Source organism: Theropithecus gelada, chromosome 1, assembly GCF_003255815.1.
Source record: "Theropithecus gelada isolate Dixy chromosome 1, Tgel_1.0, whole genome shotgun sequence".
NCBI lineage: Eukaryota > Metazoa > Chordata > Mammalia > Primates > Cercopithecidae > Theropithecus > Theropithecus gelada.
In genome coordinates, this window is record NC_037668.1 from 136684365 (window position 1) to 136694183 (window position 9819).

A 9819-nucleotide genomic window follows, 5' to 3' on the forward strand; every position below is an offset into this window, starting at 1 on the left:
GAGCAGACCCTGCATTCTGGAGTGGAGATATTGTCTGGTGTCTTTGGAACCCGCTGCTCCTGCCTGTGTTTTCTCCCAGTTAAGACTGTGGCAGTGACTCCTTATGAATATATTGGATAGCGTGGGCATTCTGAGAGAAGGAAGACACCCCAGATGTCAAGAAACATGCACCTGTGCCTTTGGGATATGGCCCTGCCTTTGGGTTATTGCTCTGGCCTGCCCAGGCTGGAGCCAGACTCCTGGTGGGGCAGTAGTGAAGCAGAAGTGGTGGAATGCTGCTGCCTGCCTGTGCTGGTAGGGCGGACTCCCAGGAAGAGGTCCCCATCTGTGGTTTGGTCACCCAGGGGGTGGTGGGAAACTTGGTGAAAATAGGGTGAATAGGGAATGGGAAAGCCAGAGGAAAAAGCCTACTGCACCTAGTGTACCCAAGCATGCCAGGACCTCACTTGTGTGCTCAGGACTGCAGTTTACACATAGTAACAATGGAAATATGGGTGCAAATGGACTGTTATCCACATGCATGGGCAAGCAATGTCCTTTCCACGGATGAGCAGCTTCTGTGTTGTGGACCAGGCTTCTAAGCTGGCCTGTGTGGTAACTACCTCCCCTGCCCTCTCTTTCCCATGGCGTAGACTGCTGCAGCAGTGTTCGATTAGTAAATTGAATTGCTTGGCCATTCTGGGAGTGGGAAGACACCTCTGACAGCAAATAACATGGGTCTGCAAATTTGCTTGTCAAGTTCTGGCCTGCCCCAGCAGTAGCCTGGCTCCTGGAGGGATGGTGTTGAGACAGAAGTGCTGGGATGGTGCTATCCTTTGGCAATGCAGGGGCAGGCTCCCAGGAGGAGGTTCGGGGCTTTGGAAGGGGCCAATGAGGGGGGCTTAAAAGGAAAGCAAAGTTAGGCAGCAGTTGGGAAGCATGAGAAAGATAGGGAGAATGGAGGGAGCAAAGAAACCAAAAAAAAAAAAACCACAAGCCTAGAGCACCCAGTGTTCCAGGTGGTCTCCCATCCAAGTACTAACCAGGCCCAACCCTGCTTAGATTCTGAGATCACACGAAATCTGACGCATTCAATGTGGTATGACCATAGACACAAGCAGAGTTGCCTGGCAGCCCCAAGAGCTCAGCCCAGTCACACCTGCCTGGTTCCAGCAGTCACCACCAGACTGGGGTGGTGGGACTAAAATAAGAGACCACTGAACTGCTCACCCACATCCTTCCCCTGGCTCTTGAGCTTCCGAGCTTCCACTACATTGGGCTCACTCAGAACAGGCTGTGCTCTGAGGTGCCAGGGCCCAGGGCCCACGGTTCTGGGATGTCCTCTTGTCCTAGTCTTGCTGCTGAGGTATTGATTTGTATCCCTTGCCACCCCTCCTGCATGGCACCCTTTTGCCTCACCCACCCAAAGCTGTCAGGACAGGCCAGGCAAACAACAAATTGGAGCCAGACTCCTGGTAGGGCAATGGTGTGGCAAATGCAATGTAATGTTTCTACCTGGTGGTGTCGCAGTGGCAGACTCCCAGGAGGAGGTCCCAGGTTGCGGAGGGGCACAGGTGAGCACAAAAGCAGGAGCAGACTCATGGAGCTGTTGGGAAATATGGCCACAATAGGGGTAAGGGAGGCAGCTGAAAAGCCAAAAAAAAAAAAAAAAAAACTACAGAACACTGTATTCTGAGGTACCAACCAGGCCTGACACTGTTAGCTCCAAGATCAGAGGATATCAGGCACCTTCAGAGTGGCATGCCAGACACTGGGAGAGGCATCTGACTGCCCCAAGAGCCAGGCTCTGCTATGCCTGCCTGATTTCAGCCATCATTGCCAAGCTTGTGCCAAGGCACTCAGTTGGGTACCCCAGAGCTTCTCATCTGCAGCTTTCCCCTCGCTCCCATGCTCCCAAACTTCCAGCATATCAGGACCACTCAAAACTTGGTGGGCTCCAACACAGCAGTGCCCAGTGCCCACGATCCCAGGGGCAAATAGCCTGCCCAGCCACATGGAACATTTTTCTCACAACACCCTCACTACCCTCATTTACCACAATGAAGAACTGGCCCTTGGGCAAGAGGGCATGGGGCCCTTCTTTGCCCACTTTGGCACTAGAACCACCAGCCTGATTCTGGGAAAGAAGGTCTGACACACTCAGACACACCCCCACCAACCCCATGAGCAAACGCACCCCACACAAGAACACTCACAGGTACATGTGCGGGGCAAAACACTAACCCAGAAAAATACAGCCACAGACAGCTTAAAGGAGTGCAAGTGAGAGGGAGATGTAGAGACAGAAATGGAGGGAGGGAGAGAAACAGAGATGAGAAAGACATCGAACGGGGACTGTGAGACACAGACAGAGAGATAGAGAGAGAAGGCGGCAAGAAAACCACGAGGTGGAGGGGAAAGAAGAGAAAAAGTGAGGGTGAGAGAGCTAGAGACCAAGAGCAATAAAGGTGTGAAGAGGGAGAGACTTTCTCAGCTAAACAAGGCCCTTATCAGCAGGCTGGGATACGGTGGAGTGTGTTTGGGATGGGCTACAACAGGCTGGAAAGGTGGGTCATGTGAGAAGACATACAAAACACTGATGGTTAGGTATAATGGCTCATGCCTGTAAGCCCAGCACTTTGGGAGGCCGAGGTGGGAGAATATCTATTAAAAATAAAAAATTAACCAGGCATGGGGATGGGCGCCTTTAGTCCCAGCCACTCAGGAGGTTGAAGAGGGGGAAGGGCAGGAACCCAGGAGGTGGAGCTTGAAATGAGCCGAGAAAGAAAGAGAGAAAGAAAAGAATGGAATAAAGAAAGAAAGAGAGAAAGAAAGAAAAGAAAGAAAGAAAGAAAGAAAGAGAGAGAGAGAGAGAAAGAAAGAAAGAAAGAAAGAAAGAAAGAAAGAAAGAAAGAAAGAAAGAAAGAAAGAAAGAAAGGAAGGAAGGAAGGAAGGAAGGAAGGAAGGAAGGAAGGAAAGAAAAAGAAAGAAAGAAAGAAAGAAAAGAAAGAAGGAAAGAAAGAAGAAAGAAAGAGAAAGAAAAGAAAGAAAAAAGAAGGAAAGAAGGAAAGAAAGAAAGATAGAGAGAGAAAGAAAGAAAGAAAAGAAAGAAGGAAAGAGAAAGAGAGAAAGAAAAAAAGAAAAAGAAAGAAGAAAGAGAGAGAAGGAAAGAAAAGAAGGTACAAAAGAAAGACAAGAAAGAAAGCAAAACAGCCTACAGCACCCGGTATTCCCATATAGTCTCCCATGCAAGTACTAACCATTCCAGACCCTGCTTAGTTTCCGAGATCAGACTAGATCACGTTCAGCGTGGTGTGGCCGTGGATACCAGCAGAGGCGCCTGGCTGCCCCAAGAGCGTGGTCCAGCCATGCCCGAGGTCTTCCAGCCGGCAACGCTGGCCTGGGGCCACTGGGATCATATCAGGACCCCAGAGCCCCTCGCCCACGGCCTTCCTCTGGCTCCTGAGCTCCTGAGATTTCACCACGTCGGATCTGCTCAGAACAGGGAGTGCTCTGAGGCATCAGGGCGTAGGGCCCATGATCCTGGGACCCTGACTGGTCCTCCTCTCTGTCACGGAGTTATTCTTTTGGATCCCTGGCCACTCAGGAGCTCCTGTCAGGCCCCACCGTGTCCCACCCAGCCAGAGCCGTCACGGCTGGCCAAGGTCAAACAGCCACCTAGCCGCACATGGCCTTTTTCTCACAACACCCCCACCACGGTCGCTTGTAAAGATGAAGACGCGCCAGGTGGGCAAGAGGTTGGGGGTTGGGATATGGCCCTGCTTTGCCCCGGGATGGCACTATAACTGGCAGCCTGATCTCCAGCAGGAGGGGCTGAGAGAAACCCAGACACACCCCACCACCACCAGGAGCAAATCCACAGCCAAACACACAGATACACACAGGAAATCGCAAGCACGTCGCAAACACACACACACACACATACACACACGCACACACACAAGTACACACACACACAAACGGCTTTAAGGAGATTAAGGAAGAGATGGATGGAGAGATTGAAACCAAGGGAGGGAGAGATACAGTGATCGAGAGAGACATAGGGGAGGTGGAGAGGGAAAGAGACAGACAGAGAGGCGGAGAAAGAGAGAGGGACAGAGAAAGAGAGAGAGACATAGAGACAGAGGGAAGATGACGGAAGTAGCGTGAGGTGCGGGGACAAACCCAGAAGAGAGAGGTGCAGGGAGGTACAGAGTGAAATCAATAGAGCCTTGGAGAGGGAGCACCCTGCTCCGGTAGGCAGGGTCGTTTTGAGCAGGCCGGGATATGTTGGAAGGGGCTTGGACTGGGCCAGAATAGGGTGGACAGGCAGTCCATGCAAGAGGAGCTACGGAGTGCTGATAGGGGTTTTGTCCTGGATTAATTGCTTCCTTTGGAGGTGGGTTTCATAGGTTCCTTCCTTTGTTGGCACCTCCCAGTGCTCTTGGTGCGGTGCAGTGGTCACATTGATTTGCAGAGTGCGCCCGCCCAATTAGCAGGAGATGTGTCACTGGGTGTGCCCACTGGGACTGAGGCCTGGGTCTCTGGTGTGTCCTCGGGACTGGAGTTTACACAAAGTTGGAGGCAATGGGAATCTGGGTGCACAGGGACTGCTTCCCAGTGTATGGCGAGGCAATGTCCTTCCCCCAGATAAAGCAGCCCTGTGTTCTGTAGCGGAGGTCCTGGCTAGCGTGTGTGGCACCCACTGCCCCTGCCCTCCCCTTCCCCCAATTAGGAAGGTGGCAAACGATGAGTGGACTGAATCACTTGGGTATTCCGGTAGTGGGAAGGCACCGTGAATGGCAGGGAACCCGCACCTGTATGGGCTCCTGGCGGGTGGGCGGCAAGGTGGAAGCGATGGAATACTGCTGCTCAGTGGTGCTTTGGTGGCAGACCCCCCAGAAGGAGGTTCCCGACTGTGGCGGGGGTTTAGGCAGGCAATAAAGTGGGAGCAGAGTAGGGGAGGCTGGGAAGCATGGCGACAGTAGGGGGAAGGGTAGGAGGGGGGAAGCCACAAAAGCCTACAGCATGCGGTGGATCACGCCTGTAATCCTAGCACTTTGGGAGGCCGATGCGGGTGGATCACGAGTTCAGGAGATCCAGACCAGCCTGGCTAACATGGTGAAACACCGTCTCCACTAATACTACAATACATAAGCCGGGCGTGGTGGAGGACACCTATAGTCCCAGTTGCTCAGGAGGCTGAGGCAGGAGAATGGCATGAACCCTGGATGCAGAGCTTGCAGTGAGCTGAGATCACGCCACTACATGCCAGCCTGGGTGACAGAGCGATACTCCGTTTGGAAGAGAGAGAGAGAGAGAGAGAGAGAGAGAGAGAGAGAGAAAGAAAGAAAGAAAGAAAGAAAGAAAGAAAGAAAGAAAGAAAGAAAGAAAGAAAGAAAGAAAGAAAGAAGGAAGGAAGGAAGGAAGGAAGGAAAGAGAGAGAGAAGGGAGGAAAGAAAGGTGGAAAAGAAAGAAAGACAAGAAAGAAAGCAAAAAAGCCTAAAACATCCTATATTTCCAGGTGGTCTCCCATCCTAGTACTAACTAGGACCAATCCTGCTTAGCTACCGAGATCAGATGAGAACGGGCATGTTCAGGGTGGTATGGCCGTACATGCTGGCAGAGGCACCTGGCTGCCCCAAGAGCCCAGCCCAGCCATGCCCACTGGCTTCCAGGCTGCACCACCAGCCCGGGGTAGCTGGGATCGAATCGGGACTCCTGAGCCACTCGCCCGCGGCCTTCCCTCTGCTCCCGAGCTCCCGAGCTTCCACCACGTCAGGCCCGTTCAGAACAGGGAGTGCTCCGAGGCATCAGGGCCCAGGGCCCTGAATCCTGGGACCCCATCCCATCCTCAGCCCTGTCGTGGAGATGTTCTTTAGGATCCCAGGCCGTTCAGGAGCTCCTGCGAGGCTGCCTCTTGCTCCACCCACTCAGAGCCATCAGGGCTGGGCAGGGGTGAACAGCCGGCCCAACCACGTGGCTTTTTTCTCACAATGCCCCCACCACGGTCGCTTGTCCTGACCAAGAACTGGTCGGTGGGCAAGTAGGCATGGGGGTATAGAAGTTGGTGAATGGCCCTGCTTTTCCCCAGGCTGGCACTAGAGCCGGCAGCCTGATCCCAGGCGAGAGTTGCTGAGAGAAACCCAGTCACACCCCACCACCATCAGGAGAAAACCCACAGCCACACACACAGACCCACCTGGGCGCTCATGCACGGGAACCCACACACACGTGCAAACATGCACAGACACGCACACACACACATGCATGCACATGCCAACAGCTTGAAGGAGAGCAAGGAAGAGATGGATGGAGAGATTGAAACTGAGGGACAGAGAGAGACATCAGTCGAGAGAGACAGGGGAGGGGGAGAGAGAAAGAGACAGACAGAGAGGCAGAGGAAGAGAGAGGAATGGAGAAAGGGAGACAGACAGAGAGACAGAGGGAAGGCGACAGAAGGAGCGCGAGTTGCAGGGGCAAACCCAGAGGAGAGAAGTGGAGGAAGCTAGAGAGCGAGAATGATAGAGCTTTGGAGAGGGAGCGCCCTGCTCCGGTAAGCAGGGCCCTTTTGAGTAGGCTGGGTTAGGGTTGAGGCCATGGTCTGGGCCAGAACAGGGTGACCAGGCCGTCCATGCAAGAGGAGCAATGGAGCGCTGAGATGGGTTTGGTCTTGGGTTAATTGCTTGCTTTAGAGGTGGGTTTCGTAGGCTCCTTCCTATATTGGCACCTCCCTGTGCTCCTGGTGCAGTGCGTTGGACCCCTAGATTTGCAGAGTGCACCAGACCATTTGGCAGAAGTCATGGCATTGGACGTGCCCACAGTGCCCAAGGCCTGGGTCTCTGGCAAGTTCTCGGGACTGGAGTTTACACGAAGTTGGTGGCAATAGAATCTGGGTGCACAGGGACTGTTTTCCTGGTGAGTGGCAAAGCAATGTTCTTCCCCCGCATAAAGCAGCTCCTGTGTTACAGAGCAGAAATATTGACTGGCGTGTGTGGCACCCGCTGCCCCTGCCTGCCCCTTCCTCCAGTTTGGAAGGTTGCAGCAGTGCCCGATGAGTGCATTGAATCACCTGGGCATTCTGGGAGCGGCAAGGCAGTGTAAACCATAGGGAACATGCCCCTGCGCATTTATGGTTCCGCCCCCTGCCCCCCCAGGATGGACCTGGGCTCCTGGATTGGCGGCGGCGAGGTGGATGCGGTGGGAGGCTGCTGACCGGTTCTGCTTTTGGGGCGGATCCCCAAGAGGACGTCCTCAGCTGCAGAGGGGATGTAGGCGGGCAATAAAGTGGGAGCAGAGTCCAGGGAGGTTGGGAAGCATGGCGACAGCAGGGGGAAAGGAGGGAGGGGGGAAAACATAAAAGACTACAGCAGGACGAGATCCTGACCAGCCTGGCTAACACGGTGAAACCCCATCTCTGCTAAAGCTACAAAACATGAGCCTGGGGTGGGTGCAAGCATCTGCAATCCCCGCTGCTCGGGAGGCCGAGGCAGGAGAATGGTGTGAACCTGGGAGACGGAGCTTGCAATGAGCCGAGATCGTGCCACTGCACTCTGCCCTGGGTGGTAGAGCGAGACTCCATCTGGAAGAAAAGGAAAGGAAGGAAGGAAGGAAGGAAGGAAGGAAGGAAGGAAGGAAGGAAGGAAGGAAGGAAGGAAGGAAGGAAGGAAGGAAGGAAGGAAGGAGGGGAGAAAGAAGAAAGAAAGAAAGAAGGAAAGAGAGAGGGAGGGAAGGAAGGAAGAAAGGAAGGAAGGAAGGAGAAGAAAGAAAGAGAAAAGAAAGAAGGAAAGAAAGAAACAGAGAGAAAGAAGAAAGAAAGAAAAAGAAAGAAAAGGAAAAAAGAAAGAAGGAAAGAAAGAAAGAGAGGAAGAAAGGAAAGAAAGAAAAGAGAGAGAGAAGGAAATAAAGGAAGGTAGAAAAGAAAGAAAGAGAGGAAGAAAGGAAAGAAGGAAAGAAAAGAGAGAGAGAAGGAAATAAAGGAAGGTAGAAAAGAAAGAAAGACAAGAAAGAAAGCAAAAAAGCCCACAGCACCCAGTATTCCCAGGCAGTCTCCCATCCAAGTACTAACCAGGCCCGAACCTGCATATCTTCCGAGACCAGATGAGATCTTGCTGGTTCAGGGTGGTATGGCCTTAGACACTGGCAAAGGTGCCTGGCTGCCACAAGAGCCCTGCCCAGCCATGCCCGCCAGCATCCAGGCAGCACAGCCAGCCCAGGGCCTCCGGGCATGTATCGGGACCCCAGAGCCACTCCACAGCCTTCCCCTGGATCCCGAGCTGCCGAGCTTCCACCACGTCTGGCCCACTCTGAACAAGGAGTGCTCTGAGGCATCAGGGCCCAGGGCCAATGATCCTGGGATCCCGTCCGGTCCTCTGCCCTGTTGCAGACGTATTCTTTTGGATCCTTGGCAGCTCAGGAGCTCCTGCAAGGCCCCCTCTTGTCCCACCCAACCAGACCTATCAGGGCTGGCCAAGGGTGAACAGGGGGCCCAGCGGCATGTGGCCTTTTTCTCACAACGAGAACACCCGTGCCTGTGCCTCTGGCTCTGGCCCCCTGCCCTCCCAGGCTGGAGTCGGGCTCCTGGTGGGGCGGTGAATAGCTGGAAGCGGTGGAATGCTGCTGCCCAGTGGTGCTTTGCTGGCACACCCCCAGAAGGTGTTCCATGGGTGCGTTCCATGGATAAAGGGGGAGCAGAGTCAGAGGAATTTGGGAAGCATGGTGATAGTAGGAGGAAGGGAGTGAGGGGGAAAGCCAAAATAGCCTGCAGCAGGCCGTGACTGGTGGATCACGCCTGTAATCCCAGCGCTTTGGGAGGCCGAGGTGTGTGGATCACGAGGTCAGGAGATCCAGACAAGCCTGACTTACACAGTGAAACCCCGTCTCTACTAAAGGTACAAAACATGAGCCGGGCATGGTGGCAGGTGCCTGTAGTCCCAGCTGCTCGAGAGGCTGAGGTAGGAGAATGGCGTGAACCCAGCAGGCGGAGCTTGCAGCGAGCTGAGATCGTGCCACTGCTCTCCAGCCTGGGTGACAGAGTGGGAGTCCATTTGGAAGAGAAAAGAAAGAAAGAAAGAAAGAAAGAAAGAAAGAAAGAAAGAAAGAAAGAAAGAAAGAAAGAAAGAAAGGAAGGAAGGAAGGAAGAAAGAAAAGAAAGAGAGAGAGAGAGAGAGAGAAAGAAAGGAAGGAAGGAATGAATTATGGAAGGAAGGACGAAATAAAGAAAGAGAGAAAGAAAGCAAAGAAAGAAAGAAGGATAGAAAGAAAGAAAGAAGAGAAGAAACAAGAAAGAAACAAAGAAAAAAAGAAAGAAAAGAAAGAAAGGAAAGGAGAAAGAAAGAAAGAAAGAAAAGAAAGAAGGAAAGAAAGAAGAAAGATAAAAGAGAGAAAGAAAAGAAAGAAAGATAGAAAGAAGAGAGAGAGAGAGAAACAGAAGGGAAGAAAGGAAGGTAGAAAAGAAAGACATGGAAGAGAAAAAAAACCTATAGTGCCCGGTTTTTCCAGGCGGTCTCCCATCCAAGTACTAAATGGGCCCAACCTTGCTAAGCTTCCGAGATCAGACGAGATCAGGTGCCTTCAGGGTGGTATGGCCGTACACACCCGCAGAGGCCCTTGGCTGCCCCAAGAACCCTTCCCAGTCATGTTGGCCAGCTTCCAGCCAGCACTGCCAGCCCGGGGACTCCGGGTTCAGATTGGAACCCCCAAGCTGCTCGCACGTGGAAATCCCCCGGCTCCTGAGCTGCTGAGCCTTCACCACGTCAGGCCCACTAGGAACGGGGAGTGCTCAGAGGAGTCAGAGCCCAGGGCCGACGATCCTGAAACACCATCCAGTACTCTGCCCTG

At 53.1% G+C, this 9819-nt stretch overlaps 4 pseudogenes; all 4 read right to left on the reverse strand.

Annotated features, from left to right (window-relative positions):
- Nucleotides 1–974: 974 nt before the first annotated feature.
- On the reverse strand, nt 975–1092 carry LOC112614670 (annotated as a pseudogene).
- Nucleotides 1093–5478: 4386 nt separating this feature from the next.
- On the reverse strand, nt 5479–5597 carry LOC112616638 (annotated as a pseudogene).
- Nucleotides 5598–7998: 2401 nt separating this feature from the next.
- LOC112614656 lies at nt 7999–8117 on the reverse strand (annotated as a pseudogene).
- A 1338-nt stretch (nt 8118–9455) lies between these two features.
- LOC112616357 lies at nt 9456–9574 on the reverse strand (annotated as a pseudogene).
- Between the last annotated feature and the right edge of the window lie 245 nt (nt 9575–9819).